Raw genomic sequence first — 19810 nt, 5'->3', positions numbered from 1 at the left:
CAAAGGGAAAGGGAGAAGAGAGAGGGGCCGACCACACCAAGAGATCCTCCAAGCAAGAGAATAAAAGTTGTTTCTCATGAGGCCTCCTCACCCCTTCTTTTATATTACTTGCCCAAGGCAAATAAGGGAAGAATTTTTACAAAAATTAAAATATTCCTCTAGTTTTTCCCTTTTCCTTTTATTTTTCCTTTTCTTTCCTCTTGATTGAATCAATCACCAATCATTAATTGGATGATGATTTTTTTTTTAATTTTCTTTTTGGCCGGCCCCTTGCTTGGGCACCAAGCAAGGTGGTCGACCAACTCATCAAGGAAAGAAATTTTTTTTATAAAATTTTATAAACCCTTATAAAATTTTACAAGCTCTCTTCTAATTTCCAAAGATAGGGGTTAAAAAAGGAAAGTTCTAAAAATTAAAATCATGTTTTAAAATTTAAAACTTCTCTTATAAAATTTCCTTTTTTAACATGGTGATAGAAAATTTAAATTTTAAAACTTCTCTTCCTTTTTTTTCTTAAACCATGAGGATGGTTAAAAAAAGAAAGTTTTAAAATCTTTTAAACTTTCTTTTAAAACATGTGGCCTAATTCAAATAAGGAAAGTTTTTAAATTTAAAATCTCTCTTTTAAAACTTATAGTTTTCTGCAAAGAGAAGATTTTAAAAATTCAAAACACCCCTCCTTTTTTGAATTATTGTGGTCGGCCCCTACATGCTTGGGCACCAAGCAAAGGGGACGCCCCCTTAAGAGGATCATGTGGCCGACCATTGCTTGGTCACCAAGCAATGGACCAGCCCCCTTCTTGGACACCAAGATGAGCCTTTCTTTGGATGGACTTGAGACTTTAATGAGGTTACGACAGGGACCTAGAGGAGAAATTGGTTTTGACCTTCCGATGAGCTTGAGTATCCCATGTTCACCCCGAACACACAACTCAAGTTCATCGATAATAACTCATTCCACTAGAGAGTTATTATCGCACTACCGCACCAATCCCAAATTATATTATGGGCTCCTTCTTATTATAAGTGTGTTAGTCTCCCTATGTTTAAGATAACGAATGCCCACTAATTAAGTAAGTTACTGACAACTCACTTAATTAATATCTAGCTCCAAGAGTAGTACCACTCAACTTCATTGTCATGTCGGACTAAGTCCACCTGCAGGGTTTAACATGTCAATCCTTATGAGCTCATATTGCGGACATTCTCAACCTAGATAACTAGGACACAGATTCCTTCTATAATCAACAACACACACTATAAGTAATATCATTTCCCAACTCATCGGGCATATTGATTTATCGAGCTAAACCTCACCCTTTGATAAGTTAAATAAATAAATATTAAATATATGTGCTTGTTATTATATTAGGATTAAGAGCAAACACTTCCATAATAACTAAGGTCTAGTTCTTTTATTAAGTAAGTACAAAAAGAACTTACCTAAAATGGTCCTACTCAATACACTTAGAGTGTACCAGTGTAATTTATTAATCAAGATAAACTAATACTTAATTACACTACGACTATTCCGATGGTTTGTTCCTTTCAATCTTAGTCGTGAGCAACTGTTTATAATTTATAAAGAACCGACAACATGATATTCTGTGTGTGACACCACTCACCATGTTGTATACTATATAAATTAATTGAACAATTACATTTAACAAATAAATGTAGATATTGACTAAATGTTATTCTTTTATTTCAAAAATAAATGTTTACAAAATCTAGACTTTTAGTATACACACTAACAGTATATTGTGTATTGTTAATCATAAAATTAGCTTCGGATGCATTTCCTTGTAAGACATTTTTGAATAAAGGTGATTCGTTAAGCACGTTAATATCATTATGCAACCCTACACTGCCAAAAAAGGTGTGGCATATCTATAAGTCCACAAAAGTGATTGCTTCAAGTATAATTGTTGGGACGCCATGATCTCCTTAAGTAAACTGGCCTTTCCAAGCGATAGAGTAATTTTCTTATTGTCAATGCATACAATCAAGACTACCCAATATACTAAGGAAGCTGTTTCTCTGCTCATGCATTTAAATTAAGTGTTGGATATCAACAGCATCAGGTCTTCTCAAATATTTGGCCCCGATTACTTCAATTAAACATTGACGGGAGTTGAATAAGCATTAGATGATAGTTGTTTCAGCAATTCATAGGTACTCATCATAATGATCAGTAGAGACTCCATACGCCAATTGACGAATAGTTGCCATATATTTCTGAAGTGGTGACAAATCTTTTTTCCCATTGCATCGATCTTCCATTGAGAATATTCTGAATGATTTTTCAAAGCATCGACTATATGAAAGAATAACCCTCTTTGCATTCGAAATCGACGTTGAAATATATCATTAGGATATACTGACTCATTAGAGAAGTAATCATTGAAAAGATGAGCATGTTCGAGTTCATGATCTCGATTCAAATATCTTCTCCTCCGTGTTCTACCAGAAGAACATTGAGCTCTTTGATGTACCATTTGTCACTGCTCATATAGTCAAAGCATTCTTTGTTCATCTATATCCTCCATATCTTCTATCAATTCATTTCTCCAAAATTCACAAAGCATAGATCAATTTGAATTTTCATCCATTTGAAATAAATCAAGATATTTTCATGGTTGAAAGAAGTAAAAATTAGGAAAATGATAAAAAGAATGAAAGGTTAAGAATATATTTATAGATAATTTTTTAAATAAAAAAATAAAAATTAGTCGTTGAACAACGACTAAAAATTAACGCTCACTTTTTTTTAAAACTTTTTAAATATTTTATTATTTGAAATAAAAAAATTTATATATATATATATATATATATATATAAGAGAACGAAGGAATGACTCCGTGTTTACGAAGTCACTCTTTCGTTAAAAAAATTAATATTTTTTTTAAAATATTAAAAAATATATTTTAATTGAAAAAAGGAAATGAAAGAGTGGCTCCGTAAACACGAAGCCACTCTTTCGCAAAAGGGAAGGAACTCCCTCTTGTAGGATCAGTGTGCATGTGAGAGAAGGGGGGTGAATCACGTGACATTTAAAAACTTGTCTTTTTAACTTTTTGAAATCAAAGTGTAGTGGAACAATTAAAAATAGTTAAGTAGAGAAAAGCAGAAAGCGAATACAATGAGCAGTAGCACAACAGCAGAGCGAGTTAGAGCAGTAGAAGAGTCATTTAAAGATTGTAATTGAGCTCGAACTGCTCTTTTAAAGAGTGTTGAGGGGGGCTCCATGCTCATAGGAGGCGCCTCCAATGTGAAGTTTAATCCCATAAACTTCAATTGCGATGAATAGCGTGAACTTTGACTTCTATCCATTTGAGGGCAACTTCCATGCTCTCTGAAGTGCCTCCGAAGCACTCTAAGATGCCTCCAACTCTCTCCAAGGTGTCTCCCCGCCGCGAGAAGTTTATCCTTAACTTCATCCACGCAAGGGTGCCTCCACTGGATCTAGGGCGCCTTCGCGCCACTCTGAGGCGCCTCCATAGCCATTCGAGGCTCCTCAGATACTATTCATCTGAGGCTTAACTTGGTATTTACTCCTACAAAACACGTTAGGCTAATAGAAAAATATTTAACCTACAAAACAAAGTTAACACAATTTATATAAATATTATTAATTAGATCCTGTCTTCCCAAGACCAGAATCTAGTCTCAGTCTAGGTTTCTAAAATGGACATAAACTGGACCTGTGCCTAAAGTCCCTAAATGGGACTTATCCTCACTAGACACTCTCCTCAAGTGACTTACCTTACTTACCACACAGAATCACTTGACTCTCTTTCAGCCCACCAGGTCTTCCCGCTAGTTATCAGGTCTGCAGACCCAACTAGACTTCGGCCAACTATTAGGTCCTGTGATCCAGTCAGACTTCTCACCAGATATCGGGTCACTCCTTGACCTATCTGGACTTCTGCACCAACTATTAGTTTCTTCAGACCTAGCTAGATTTTAACCTAGTGTTAGACCCATCAAGTCATGCACATTTGGTAGAAAGGTTAGATCACACAACATCTTGTTAGTTAGAGCCCTAAAGCCAATCATTTGATGATTGTATTATGGACTTGTTGTATCATATTCTTATATAAATAAAGGTATTTGTTTTGGTTATTATACTTACTTGTATTGGTGCCAAATAAATTAAGTATAATAGCGTCCTTGAGTAGAAGGTTCTTACCTATATCAATCGATTGGTTGAATCGATAGTGAGATGATATAGGGAACACTACTCTTAATCATTCCTAGTCGAGTATTAACATTCAGGGACAATGTTAATGCAATAAGACTAGCATGTAGGTCAACTCGATGACTTGATCTCACAAGTCATGGATATAGAGATATCAAGTTGACACATGGGTATGCATTGGAGAATGTATACTGAATGACCCGCCATGAGAAAGTATCATGGATCATTATATGAGTGTCATATACTTTCTCATGTGGCTATTAGTATGACTACTAGTCCTTGGACCTGAAGTCACCATGGTTCCCTACATAAGGAGTAATGTACTTTGGTTTCGTCAAACGTCACCTATAACTGGGTGGATTATAAAGGCGATTACTGGGTATGTAACAATTATGCGGAGGGATGTGAGTGATGTAGATGGATCTATCCCTTCTATATGACGGGAGTGACATCGATATTCTTGATAGAGTGAGACCACGAAGTGCATGACCATGCCCAAATGAGTCAATATGAGATATTGAGCTCATTTGATTTAGTGAGTCTACTTGGAGTTCAAGATTTAGATTGGTCAAAGGATGACACGGTCTATGTCTCACATTGATCAATCTAGATGTCTAGGATACAAGGACACTTGTCATATATTGTGAGGAGTCACAATTAGTAGTCACAAGGTGATGTTGGATCTCAACATTCTTGTAACTTGGGTAGTAATGATGTGTTGCTAGATACCGCTCATTACTTATGCTCCTAAATGGGTTTAGGGGCATTGTCAATGTTACAAGAACCTATAGGGTCACACACTAAGGACAATTAGATGGAGATTAGGTTCATATGATGAACCAATAGGATTAGATTCATGTGATGAATCAAATTGGATTAAGAGTAATCCTAATTGGGCTAATTGAGTTGGACTCAAATTGATTCATATGTTCAATGAGTCTAATTTAGATTATGACTCATTGAATCAATTTAATTAAATGAATTAGATTCATTATATTAAATTGGCTTGAATTAAATGGTTGGATTAGATCAACCATGAGAGAGATTAAGTCAAGTTTGACTTGACTTGAGAGGAAGATGAAGAGTCAAGTTTGACTTGACTATTTGCCACCTCACTTGTGAGTTGGCATTAAGTGGCCAATGATGATGTGCCACATCATTATGTTTAGCACATGTGTGTGCCACCTAATGGAGGTTACAAATTCCCTTTCAATTTAATGTGGCCGACCACATTAAATGAGAAGGAGTTACACATGTGTGGCCGACCACTTTGTGAATGAATGGAATTCATTTTTCATTCAAGGCATTATTCCATCATCTTCTTCCTTGCTCCAATTCTTCTCTCCCTCTCCTCTCTATTGCCGAGACCTTCTTGGAGTGCTAGCACACTCTAAGGTTCTCCCTCTATCGATTTGTTCGTGTGGATACTTTTAGAGGGTTGTCTACTTTGACAATCTTGAGATCTGGCACCTTGGACGAGCGAGATTTGCCAAAGGCGCGCATCAAGGGTAAAACTCGTACTCTAATGTAGATCTAGAGTTAGTAAACTCATACTCGTAGGTTTTTCGAAAGTTTTATTCTTCGCACGGATCCAGTGGCGGGGGTTTCGGGGTTTCCGCGACGCGAAAAAGCGGTTTTCGCGGCCCGAAAGACCCAACACATCTAACTTTAATTTATTTGTCATTCATCAAAACTTAGGTTTGATCATTGGTGCCAACTGCACTAACAATCTCTCCCTTTTTGATGCAGTGGCAACTTATGTTAAAGTTAGAAAAAAATATGCAAAAATAATAGCAATATAAAAATGGTTTATTCTCTTGATCATTTTAGGGTTAAGATTTTTAAATTTTTTAGATTTGCCTTTAGTTTTTCTTACTTAACCCTTACCCTCCCCCTTTAGCATTTATTAAAAAAATGTAACTTAACAAAAGAAAATGTAAAATAGGTAACTAGATCAAGTAAGCACATTAAGCAATTATTTTTCCAAAAGGAAAAATATTTTATCAATAAAAATGCAAGTTTATTTCAGAGAGGAGCTTTATTTTGAATTATTCAAAAATAGTTATCAAAAAGTCTCAAAGTAACTATGAAGAATTTTCAAAGTAACTTTTAAAATTAAGCTATTTTCAAATAGTTTTTTCAAAACAATCTTCAAGTATAAACTTTAGCAAAGTATTTTGAAATGCAATTTTTCAAAGCATAAGTTTCAACTTATTAAGGAAGTGTTTTAAAAGACTTTTAAAATAGTGTTGCAAAGTAATTTTCAAAATAGATATTTAAAAAGTATAAGAGTGTTTTCAAAGCAAGTTTTCCAAAGCAGATATTTGAAAAGTATAAAAGCATTTTCTAAGCAAAAGCCAGTTCTGAAAGTATTTTGTAAAATATTTTTTAAAATAATTTCAAGGCAATTTTCAAACATATAATTTTCTAAAATATTTTTCTAAAATTTTAAAAGAATTTTGTAAAATATTTTTAATGAAATTAAGCAAAATAATTTTGGAAACATTTTTAAAATATTTTTCAAGCAAAGTTAAAAAAATGTTTTTTAAAGTACTTTTCAAAATATTTTTAAGTTGTCCAAATAGATCTCACCCCTTAACCTGATATTACGTTGAAAATAATATTCATTTAAAAACTATCCTTAAATGTCTAATATTTAGTTACTAATTAACTACTAGAAGATAACAATGTTTACTTGGTTAGTCAAGTTAAGTATGTTAGTCTAGCTAGTGATTTACTAAAATTGACCACTTAACTTGATCAATATATTTTTTATATTTAACGTCCAAACTTATGTTGATGCACTAATATAAGTATCTGAAGTTTAGGCAAAGTCCTAAGCATCTCACATCATTCTATATTTTTGAATACATAAGCAAGGTAACCTAATCCAAGGGCAAGAAGAAGCTGGCTGTATGGATGCCACACGGCTATGGCACGGGTTGTGCCAGGCCCATGCCCAGTACTATTTAAGGGGATCTCTTCCCCTTTTCAAGGGGAGGAAGATTCTCCCTTTTGGGAGATCCATTTTGGTGACAATCTACATTCTCCACGCTCTCCGTTCAACTATCTGAGGTTATTTACATCATCACATCGACTTTGTAAGCAAAAGATTAGATCCAAAGATCACTCGATGCAACCAGATAAGCATTCTTCTCCCTTCCTCTTCTTGTTGCGTTTAGATGTTTTTAATCCTTATGTCTTTGGATCTTTTTCTTCTCGTTATGGAGTAGATATATTGTTCTAGGATTAAGGGAATAATTGTGGTGTAGATTCATGTAAGAACTCATGGATATGCCAATTTCCTATCTATATGATATTACCATGCCTTGTATATATTTGATCTTATATGCATGTATTGTGTTTGAGCTTGATTCTTATGTTTGATTAAATGGTTGTGTAGAATTATTGATCTCATAGGAGAAATGCCCTAGATTATAAGACCGAGGGGTCCTAGTGATAGGGGTAACCCATTTCCGGACATGTAGGATATTACCTTAAAAGGAGAAGTAATTTTCCACAAGGAAGTAGGGAATTGGACGTAATTGTTATCTCTATTCCTATGTTTATTAAATATAAGTACATTCTTGTGATTTATAACTAAGGGGACATAGTGACAGGGGTAACCCATTACCAGACTTCGTAGGGATCATTTCTATTTAATAGCATGGGATATAGATCCAAATAGCATGCCAGCTTGACCACTGTAGGGGAAAACCGGTAATGAATATAACATTCAACAAGTGCATGATAATTGAGGATAGACAATTGGTGGACCATGATATATTGATAAACATCATAATGAAACTGAACCCCTAGAACACTTCCCTAAACTAAGTTTCTTTCTCTCTCTTTCCTTTTCTCAATCTATTTCCCTTACTTAGCACGTAACTTTCAATCGTCAATTGTTTAGCTAATTCTTCGTGAGAGATCACTAGTGCTTATAACCAGTCCTTGTGAGTTCGATAATCTTTTATATTACTGACGATGTAACCGTGCACTTGTGGTAGCATAACAATTGAATTAGTCTAAGTTAATTTATTATTTCCATTGTGCTAACTCTGATTAATTCAATTACTATATGTTCATTTTCTTTAAAAAAATTATTAATGCTATTCACTCCCCACTAGCATTGATTTTGATCCTACAATTTGGTATCACAGCCAGTTTAGCTAATAGAAACTAGGAAAGCTTGGATAGTTGCATGTTTAGGTTCAACTTCCCTACCCGGTGCTTCTAGTTAAGTAGAACTAGCAGAAGTTATCTCACCTCACATTGAACTAGTTAAATCAAGATATTGTATTAAAGTTGATTTAGCTCATGATAATTAAAAAGTTTTATTTAGGAAGTGGTCGTTGCTCTAATACTCAAGAAGACTCACTCAAAGCAAAACTTGAATCCAACCTAAGACAAACTTTGTACTCAGAATTAGGAACAAACAATTAATTGATTAATAATCTGAGCCTAGCTCATACCCAAATCTAAATCTTAATTATAACCATATCAAACCCAAACCAAACTCATATCATATCCTAAGCCTTAATACAACTTGAACAAATATTTGTTTGCAGATATGTCTTTACAAGAAGGATTTAATACAATCTGCCCTCCTCTTTTCAATGGTAAAAGTTTTGCCAATTGGAGAAGAAAGATGGAAGACATTTTCAAAACTAATTCATAATGTTGGGAAAGTATCCAAAATAGAGCTAACTTGCCAAAAGACACAAAAGATGAGCTATCCATGTTTGAATCATGTACAAGCAACATGAAGCAAGTAGTACAATCAAATGCAAAAGCCACTACTATCATTTTTTGTAATCTAACTCAAGCCCAACTTGAGAAAGTCGAGTCATCTAAAGATGCAAAAGATCTTTGGGAAAAGCTAATGTAGAAAATGAAAAAGAAGAATTAGAACAAATAAACTGCACCATTCTTATGGATGAATTAGATTTTGAGGGCTCAACCAATGAAGCTCAACTGGAGTCAAAATCCAAGTCTAAATTAGAACTTGAGCCCAAGTCAGAATACGGACAAGGCAAGTTAAAGGTAATTAAGTCAGGTAACATCCCTTTAAATTTGAATTTATTTATTGAGAACAATTTGTATGTTGAAAATTTCTTGTCTAATTTGCTTAGTATGAATAAGTTGTGTGATACTAGCTATAAAATAAAAATTCTTTTAACTAAGTACATTAAAGAATCAAACTTAACCTTTTTAGGAGTTAAGAAAAATGATATATACACACTTAACCTAGCATAAGCTTCATACAAATGTCTTATGACACAACAATAGGATACTTTTGGACAAAATAAGAAATTAAGTTATAATAGGCTAGGACATAATTCGTATTGGATCCCCAAATATCATTTTCATTATGTGAATTCAACTCATATTAACTCTAGCTCAAATCTAGGAGAAGATATAAATTTTTAGATGAAAATAAATAAACCTCCAATTTAGGGGGAGCTATCTTTTAGTTTTAGTTAGAGTAGCATTTAGATCTTGTTAGGCTTAGCTAGTTTAACTTATTTTGACTTATTTAATGTTAACTTCTTTTGACTTTAAAGTTAAACTTAACTTCAGATGTTGATACTTAGCTTATTTGTAAAGATACATACTTACATAAGTTATTTGACCTCATTTGATTTCAAAGCTACTTGATTTTGCTTAATCTCATTACTTACATAAAAAATCGTTTAAAAGATTTAAATTACTCACTTAAAATTTTACTTAATTATTCACTTATTCAAGGTCATTTAACACTCACACATCAACACTTATATTACTTGTCGAATGTTTATGCTGACAAATATTGCATTATGATTTTTGACTATTAAGCTTACTTATCTATACTTACATAGTCATTCAATATACTATTAATTATTCAAGTCATGTTAAGTTATTTATCATTTAAAACCTATGTTATTAAGTATTTCCTTATTATAAGTCTAATGGTTATATGCTTGATTAATTCATAGACTTAGCTTGACTTATATGAACTTGAATTGACCTTTAGTTGACCAGTTTTAACTTTTATGTTGTCTTGGAGAATGTTTTGATTTTATTTTCAATGTTATTTATGTTGACCACTCTATTTACGAGTCTTACTTGATTATAAATTGTCTTTAGTCTACTTATTTTCAATTCTACTTTAGACTTTTGATGTGTATCCACAAGTGTATAAAAATATTATCAAGTAATAAAAAGATAGTGATCCACAGGGATTGGTGAGTAATCACTAGAGACTTCACAAAGTGAATTATCTATACTATTGAATTATTGGAAAGGTTGTGAAATAGAATAAGAGTGAGAGCTAGAGAGAAGAGAGTGAGGAAAGTTATGTGAGGAAGGCTAACTTAGGAAGATAGCTCTAGGATTTCGGTTTGTGATGCTCATTGATGTAATAGGAATAACTAATCTCCTATCCTCTATATTCATGCTTCTTAGGAAATCTAACTAAATACCGATGTTACTCCATGATAACCACATCGGAATGTTCTCCCCATTTGCATTCAGTACTAGTAAGTAGAAAAGGTAACATAGAAGGTATGGTTCAAGGAACTCACCAAGGGCCTCCTAGTCATACGGTCTAAATTACACAAATCACTTCCTAGCACAGAATTAGAAAAAAAAACCCATTAAGCACTGATTAGAATCTCCCTTGCATGGATTTGGTCTTCATTTCAAGGGAATGCTCGAGATATCATATTAAAGGGATATCCTCAGTTACCAAGGGTCTTTGGTCATAAGATCTTGAGTATTCCCACTATGTGGTGACTAATCATATATCCGTTTAACCAAACAACATATACAATCAATAAAAGTTCACACACACATTCAATCAAACAAGAACAAAGTATAATCATGTTATAAAATAAAAAAAATATGCATATCCATAGAGTTTACATCAAATACACATTACAACTACTCCTTTCATCCTAAAACTAGGAGAATCTACTCCATACGCAAAAGAAGAAGACTCGAAGACATGAAAGGAAGTATTCTACAATTCAAATTGATAAGAAGAGAGAAGAAAGTTTAGCCAATGTGAAAATAATATCTTTGAGAACCAATTCTTCGCCTCGAAGATGGACGGATGATGGAAATAACTTCAGATCATCGAGAAGTCATCATTTGAAGTGTAACGGCCCAAGATATCTCTCCCAAGGGGAGAAAACTTCCTTTCCAAGAAAAGAAGAGAAGTTCCCCTTTTATAGGCAAGGGATCGTGCCCCTGCCCTTACACACGCACGGTCTTGCCTCCTAGCAAGGCTAGAGTGTGCAGATAGCGAAAGAATAAGCATGACCATGTGCATCATTGATCGATGAGGCACAGTCGTGCCTCCTAGCATGGAATAATCGTGCCTCCTAGCATGGCACTGCCATTTACATCTCTGATGGAGGGCATGACCATGCCTCCTAGCACGGCCCTGCCATGTGAAACGCTAACAGATAGACACGACCTACCCATGTTGATTTCTGGAAGGGGTTGCACTTTGCACCCTTTGTCCATTTTAACTCCATATCGTGTCCTATCAAAGAAAATAAAGCAAGAATATATCTCCAAATAAAATAAGTAATCATGTTGATAAAATGATAAGATGGAGTATGATAACATAAATCATATCAAGTAAAACAAGTGAATGTACGTAAATCAAAGTCTAAAAACATATATAATCTACATGCATCAACTTCATGATATTTCAAAGTTGTTAAGCTTAGTTGACTTAAATTCAAGCTTATTCATCACCTATCTAATATCATTGAAGCTTATTTACTTTCAAAATGCTTCTTGACTTATGCTTAATTTTTTTATGGTTGTCTATGCTTGAACCTTTATATGACTTACATTTTACCTCTTAACTATGATAGTTATTGGTTTGACTTGACTCAAATTATATACTTGGTTTGCATCTTACTTCTTGTTTTAACTTAACTTTACTTGGAAATTATTTTGAATATGGTCTACTCTAATATGTCATCATCTATTATTTATTGTTTATTTACATGTTAACCCATTTTTGATATATGAAAAGGGAGAGAAAAGTAAATGGTTAAAAATAAAATTGTAAAAGTAAAGGGTGGTTAAAAATAAAATTATCTTAAATTCCCAATTCTAAATTTCTTATATGATTAAGCAGGGGCAATAATTAAGGGGGAGTTATTTATTCACTTATTTTAATAAATCATGTATGATTGCATTAACTCTATCTTCTTTCATACATTGAAAAATTCAATTTTCAACTCATTTTTGCATACTAAATTTAACTTAGTTTTCATATTATCAAAAAGAAAAAGATTGTTGATGTTGAATACATAATATATAACTCAAGATTTTAATATATGACTAAAGTTAAAGTTAAGAGTTGTGATCTAACCAATTTATTGAGTTTGCACGTGCAAGATACTTGATAGATATTAAAGTCCTGGTTGTGAAGCAAGCAGTGATTGAGTCCTAATGAATCTAGGTATCTAAAGTTCTAATTGTGAATCAGACATAAGATAAGTTTTGGTTGGGACCAAGAAGACAAATTCATAGCCGAAGGAGAGATGAACATGTCCAAGTGATTAATGCTTGGTACAAATTTCCTAACTGAAGGCTAAGTGAATCAAGTCCAAGTGTGTGGAATCAATTAGAAGTTGATTGCTTGGCAAAAGGTCTAAGTGTGTAGAATTAGTTGAAGGCTGATTGCTTGGCACAAGTCCAAGTGTATGGAATCAGCTGGAGGTTGATTGCTTAACAAAATCGAACTAGACAAGTTAATCTAGTCAAACAAGTGTGAGTAACTTTATATTTTATATCATACTTATTACGTGTAACCACTACAGGAAAGCATGCTCGATGGTTCTAGGCAACTGGATGGTGTTCAGGTGTGACTGACTTGTGCTAACTCTTGATGAAGGAATTTCGGAAGGTCCAAGCGACCATATAAGGTATCGGCAACTGGAGTATATGGATGATGAAATAGCTTTCAAGCAATTGGGAAGATGAAATTATTAGCAATCCGATTGAGTTGGGTTAACATGAGATTTGACCCCTCTATAGATAATCAGGAAGGGTCCAATCAATCGAGAAACCAAAGTTCATGTTATCTACCAGATAGAAGTTGTAGCTACGTCAGTACTTACACAGGCAACTGGGAGGCTCCTAATCGGTCGAGAGAGTCCTATATAAGGGCCTTCAAGGCAGAGCTTCAAGATATCCCATCTATAAAGAATTCACTCTTGTTCTCGTGCTTTAAGTATTCTTTCGCCTTCTAAAACTAGGGTGACTTGCGTTTCATTTCTGATTGACAACACCTAGAGTAACATTTTCCTTTATTTTAGTGTTACTTTAATCTATTTTATTATGCTTAACTTTTTATATTCTTTTTCTGTAAGGTTTATCCACTTAGGAGAAATTAGAAATAAGAATCTTTTTTCTTAATTATTGCTTGTCGATACTTCTAACTTGGTTGATCAGTTTACATATTTAAACTGTTAGATATTATTATTATCTTTGTTTTACTTGATTAAATCATTCTAAATTAATTTATTATTATTACTATGCTAACTATAATTGATTTAATTATATTATCTTATTTGCTTTTAAATTTTATTAATGATATTCACTCTCCCTCTAGTATTGATTTTGATCCTACACTCCCCGTCTTGCAAACTCTCACCACCACCATAATCACCCAATAGCAGGACGACAAGAAAGGGAGTCAACACAAGATCAACCCCCCCCCCCCTTTTCGGAGTTATTAATAAGATTTCTAGAGGAGCCATGGATGATGACTCTAATCGCTCCTGAAAGAGATATAGTCGAGAAGAATATATGTTCATCGCTATGCCTGAAGTCGCGTCCGAGCATATACTAGGATTTGGTCCCAGTGACTTGGAAGGCGTTACCACCCCATATAACAATGCCCTAGTAATACGAACAATTGTAGCTAATTTTGATGTTGCTAGAGTATTTGTGAATGTAGGTAGCTCTGCCAATATTCTTTATTGGTCAGCTTTAGAGAAAATGAGAGTCAAGGTGGAAGATTTATAGTATATCGCTACCTCTTTGTTTGGATTTTCAGGACATAAGGTACATCCTCTAGACCAAATTAAATTGCTGCTCTTCTTGGGTGTGGAACCCCAAATAAGAACTACCTTGACCACATTCATGATAGTGGATACACCTTCCTCATACAATATCATCTTAGGTTAATCGACTCTCAGTGCTTGCAAGCAGTTCTCCTTACCACCAGAAAATAAAGTTCCTAGTGGGACAATAAGTGTGAGAGGTCAAAGGAGATCAATAGTTTGCTCAAAAATGTTATGTGGAAACAATTCGAGCAAATAAAAAAAAGGTAGACAATAGAATAAGAATGGATTAGCAAAGTCAATCGATTGATAGAGTATATACTATTCAAGAAGGGGAACCTTTATTTGTGCTTGAACTTAATGTGGAAGTCATCTAAGTGGTTCTTGCCAATCCTAAAAAAAACATGTGTGCTTCCAAAGAGGTCCTAACTAAGTTGAAGGCATCGGTAATTGACTGCTTAACTAAAAATTTCAACATCTTTGCTTGAACCCTGAAGGATATGACCAACATCAAATCAGGTGTGATGGAGCACTGGCCGCATATTATGCTGAATACCTGCTTGTTCAAGCAAAAATCAACATCATTTTGGGTTAGAGAAAGATAAAGTCATCCAAGAAAAAGTGCATAACTATTTGAAGATGGACACATCCAAGAAGTGCAATACCCCACCTAGTTATCCAATATTATGTTGGTACCAAAGTCGTTTGGGAAATGGCACGTATGCATAGACTTCTGAACACAAAGTTTGCCCTAAGGAATGTTATCCTTTACCATGCATTGAGAAACTAGTGAATTCCATGATCGGACATAATGACATATCAATGATGGATGCATATCAAGTATCATCATATTCTTTTGACCAAAGCTAACCAAAGCAAGGTTAGTTTCATCATAACAGATGACACTTTCTCATATATGATTAAGTCGTTCGAGTTAAAAAAACATCAAAGCTACTTACTAAAGACTCATAGATAAGGTCTTTGTCGAGTAGCTAGGATGGAATATCGAGGTATATGTTGAAGATATACTTGTCAAATCATTGCTTGTATATAACTTGATGTCTGACCTAAAGAGATGTTCATCACCGTATGAAGCTTAACCCAAGGAAATGTACTTTCAAAGTCATGAAGGGGTGTTTCCTAGACTACATGGTAACTGAGCGGAGCATTAAAGCAAGTCTTGAAAAAATTAAGGCTATCCAGCAAATGTAACCTCCGAAAAATCTATGAGAAGTTCAAAGGATGGTTGGGTGGATTGCAAAATTGACATTACACGAGCTACTTGATTTCAGTGGCATAAAAATTGTGACAAGGCTTTCTTAGAGTTGAAGGATTATTTGTCTAAGTTGCCAATTCTGACTAAGTCCCATTTGGGGGAAAAATTATGGGTGTATTTAGCTTTATCAAAAATAGCTATGAGTGTTGTGCTAATCCAGCAAGAGTAGGGGGATCAATATCTGGTGGACTATCTTAGTTATTTATTCAAAGGCTCCAAGTTTCATTACACTAGTTTTGAAAAGTTAACTGTGAGATTGGCCTTAACTGCTCGGCGCTTGCATCCTTTCCATCACATTCATTCATTGTTTTCATAGATACATCACTAGTACATATTCTCACTCATCCGTAGGCTATCGAATGGCTTATAAAATGGGCAATCTAGTTTAGTGAATATGATATTGAATACCAACCACACCCCTCCATCAAGACACAAGCTCTTGCAAACTTCCTAGTTGACTCCATTTGAGCGGAAGAACATAAGCCATGAAAGATCTATGTAGATGGTTCATCTAATAATAAGGACAATTTTGTAGTAGTCCTGATCTCCCGAAAGGTGAGGAAATAAAGTTAGTTGTGCGACTCACTTTCAAGGTCTTAAATAATGAAGTCGAGTATCAGACTCTGCTAATAACTCTGTGTGTTGCTCAGAATGTTGCAGCCGAGCGAGTATTGATACATCAAGATCCCTAGTTGGCGGTATCACAAGTGAATGAAGCTTTTGATACTAAAGATAACAAATGTCATAAATATTGTGAAGCTGTAGAGAAAGTCAAAGAACACCTCACAGAATTCTCGGTAAAACAAGTCTCTGAGCAAAGAACACAAAGGCATATGAGTTGGCTCGATTGGTTAGCTCCTTGGAAGATTAGACAACTCAGGAAGTGATGGCACAGGTAGAGCTAATGCCTTAGAAGCCATTAATCCTAAGCTTGTTGTATGTGATTGGAGAATAGAATTATTGGCCTTTTTCAAATAAGGAAAAGTACCAGCTGATCCTATGCTAGCTAGACAACTGTGACACCGAGCTACTAGATTCTACCTTCTCAGTGGGATCTTATACAAGCAATCCAATGTTGGTCCATTACTATGGTGCTTTGGGAAAGATGAAGCAAATTATGCGTTGAGAGAAATTCATAAAAGCTCTTGTTGAAATCATATAGGAGGCATTCACTTGTATGAAAGAAGTTGTTGGCGGGCTATTTCTAGTCCACTCTAAAGAAGGACTCACCTTGACTACTAAGTACATGTGAAAGTTATCAACGACATCATAATTGGCAAACCTATCCGATAGAATAATGAAGTCTACAATTTCTACCTACCCATTCGACCGATGGAGGATGGACATAGTGGGACATTTTCCACTCGGCACTGCTCAAAAGAAGTTCCTCATTATAGTAATAGATTACTTCTCCAAGTAGGTTGAGATCAAGTCACTAGCTCACATCATCGAGCAAGTAGTAATTAAATTCTTATGGCAGAACGTCTTGTGTAGGTTTGGAATTCCTCGATGGTTAATTTCTAATAACTGTTGGTAGTTCCAAGGGAAGAAGATATTGGAATGGTGCTAAGAGTTTCAAATCGAGTAGGTGTTTACATCAACAACTTATCCACAGAGTAATGGGCAAGTTAAGGTGACCAATTGAGAGGTTGTGCTAGAGCATGTGGAAGGAACTTGAATGGAGAAACTTCTCAAGATTCTATGGTCTTTTCGTATAACTCCTCGACGATCCAAAAGACAAACTCTGTTTAGTATGGTATATAGAGATGAAGTTGTCCGACCCATAGAAGTAAGGATGGACACTGGCCGATTAGCCATATACACTTTGGAAGGTAATGAAGTCGCTCAGCATGAATAATTGGACTTCCCCGAGCATTCGGTTTTGCTAATACTAAGTCATCATCTCTAAACTAGCATTAATGAACACTGTCAACGTGTTAGTCTTCTTCCTCAAGCTTTTAGTATGCATTCAGTGATAACCCTCCTCAGGCTTGAAAAGGATTAGACAATCTAATATTTGACCTCAACCTCCCTTCGACTATCCAACGCACATACTGTTGGTGCAATCGACCTCCAAGGTTTTAATGTCCAACGAATATGTTTAAGTATATTTAATGGTGTTTAGTCTTGGAAAGTCCTAATTGTAGGTCAGACAAAGGAAATTTTAGTAGATCGTGGAAGCCAAGTGGATTCAATAGGTTTGGAGGACCTGATCCCTAGGTAGCCGAATACTGAGTCCTAGTTGTAGGCTAGGGAAGGGAAATCTCGGTAGATCGTGGAAGCCAGGTGGATAGGTCTAAAGGACTTGATCCCTGGGTAGTCGAATATTGAGTCTTGGTGAGTGAAGTCAGGTGAAGAAAACCCTAGAGGGTGGTAACCTTAGGTTCTGGTGAGTGAAGTCAGATGGAGAAAATCCTAGGGGATGATAACCTTAGGTAACGAGAAGTCTTGGAGGAGTGAACTCTAAGCAAGGTTGATCGGATGGTTTCCGGTCGACCACGTGCGGTCAACCGAACCAGCGGATCTTGGTAATTCTAAGTTTAGTTTTACTATAGCATTCTGTATTACTATTATTACTGTTGGCTAATGTAGTATTACATGAAAGGCCTTAGTGGATCAGGTGATCAGATACTGAGCAGAGAAAGTCCAAACAAGTCTAGAGGACCAATGTTTGGCAGGTAAGTTGAGGTCAGCAACTGGAGGAGTGACAACGAGGTCATGCTCCTGAAAGGAACAACCTAAGATTGTTGATCCAACTGAAGAACCCAGGGAGGTTTCCAAGTTGAGATCAAGATAGTTGAATTGTCTATTATTATTACCCATGCATTTATTATTACTGTACTAATGTCTGTTTTGTAGGATTATTGTCTAACATTATTTTGTAGGTTTGGGCTGATCGGTCGACCGATCATCTAGTTCGGTCGACCGAACAAGGCCAACTTAGAGCAGATATTTGTTCAGACCAAAACAAAGCAGGGTCTGATCAAAGCTTGATCGGTCGACCGAACAAGATGATCGGTCGATCGAATCCTGATGACTCAGCACAGTTCAGATCAAGCAGAAGCAAAGAAGGAAAGCTTGCTGATCGATCGACCGAACACATGGATCGGTCGACTGAATGATCATCACATTAAAGGCGCAGTAAGTGCGAATCTCGACAAATCTCAATGAACAGGGAAGGATCCTGTTCGGTCGACCGAAAAGAAGGATCGGTCGACCGAACACTTAATGGTCATTAAATGTCGAAGATCGAATCAGCATCAGATCTCAGCGAAGATGGAAAGGAGCTGGTTCGATCGACCGAATGCAAGGATCGGTCGACCGAACGTCGATGACTCTTATAAAAGTGAGCTTGAGGTCCAAGGCTATGCAATGAAGCAAGAAATTTGTAGGGATCGGTGGCCGGCTTGAAGAGGGGTTGGATAGACGACACCCCCAAATCGACTGCTTCCTACACTATGTTAGCTTGCACAATGGAATAATACAAAACAAACAAGCTAAACTAAATACAAGACAAGAAAGAAAATGCAAACCAAGCTACACGTTCGTTTATGTGGTTCGGAGATAACTTGCTCCTACTCCACGGCATGTCCGTAAGGTGGACGATCCTTTAATCCGTCGGTAGATTAGTCCCCGACAAAATCCCGCTAGCTCAACCTCCTTGTGGATGGAGAAACCTCACCACAACTCCAACCAAGACCTCTTGGCACACAAAGATCTCTTGAGCACAAAAGACTATTAATTAGACTTTAACCAAGTACAATTTCGTCAACTATAACCAAGCTCCCAAGCTTTGGTTATATAGACCGCGGGTTGAAAACCCCGCCTACCAGTCGACTGTCAAAACATGCAGTCGACTGCCCTCTGTGGAAATTCGACCATTACATCCCAACGGATCGATACCAGTCGACTACTAAAACTAGCAGTCGACTGCTCCACACTGACCGAACGCACAGAAGCATTCTGTTCACTCCCAGTCAACTGCACCAGTCGACTGCTAAAACATGCAGTCGAGTGCTACAGTAACGCTATAGTAAAACCCTAACACTAGGATTTTACTCCGAGTACAATCTCTTGTGCACTCGTACTCTCACCCTTATGACTCACTTGACGCTTGTTTGCAGCCTTGACCTCTTGCCTTCAAGTCTACTTCCTTTGGCTCTCGTCCCTCGGATGCATTCAAGCCCGCGGCTCGTCCCCAATGTCATCCTTCGCGTATGCCTCGAAGTCACTTCCCTCGGCTCTTGTCCTCGCTGC

The sequence above is a fragment of the Zingiber officinale genome, chromosome 7A, assembly GCF_018446385.1.
Source record: "Zingiber officinale cultivar Zhangliang chromosome 7A, Zo_v1.1, whole genome shotgun sequence".
In the NCBI taxonomy this organism is placed as follows: Eukaryota; Viridiplantae; Streptophyta; class Magnoliopsida; order Zingiberales; family Zingiberaceae; genus Zingiber; species Zingiber officinale.
Note: the sequence above shows the minus strand (reverse complement) of the source record.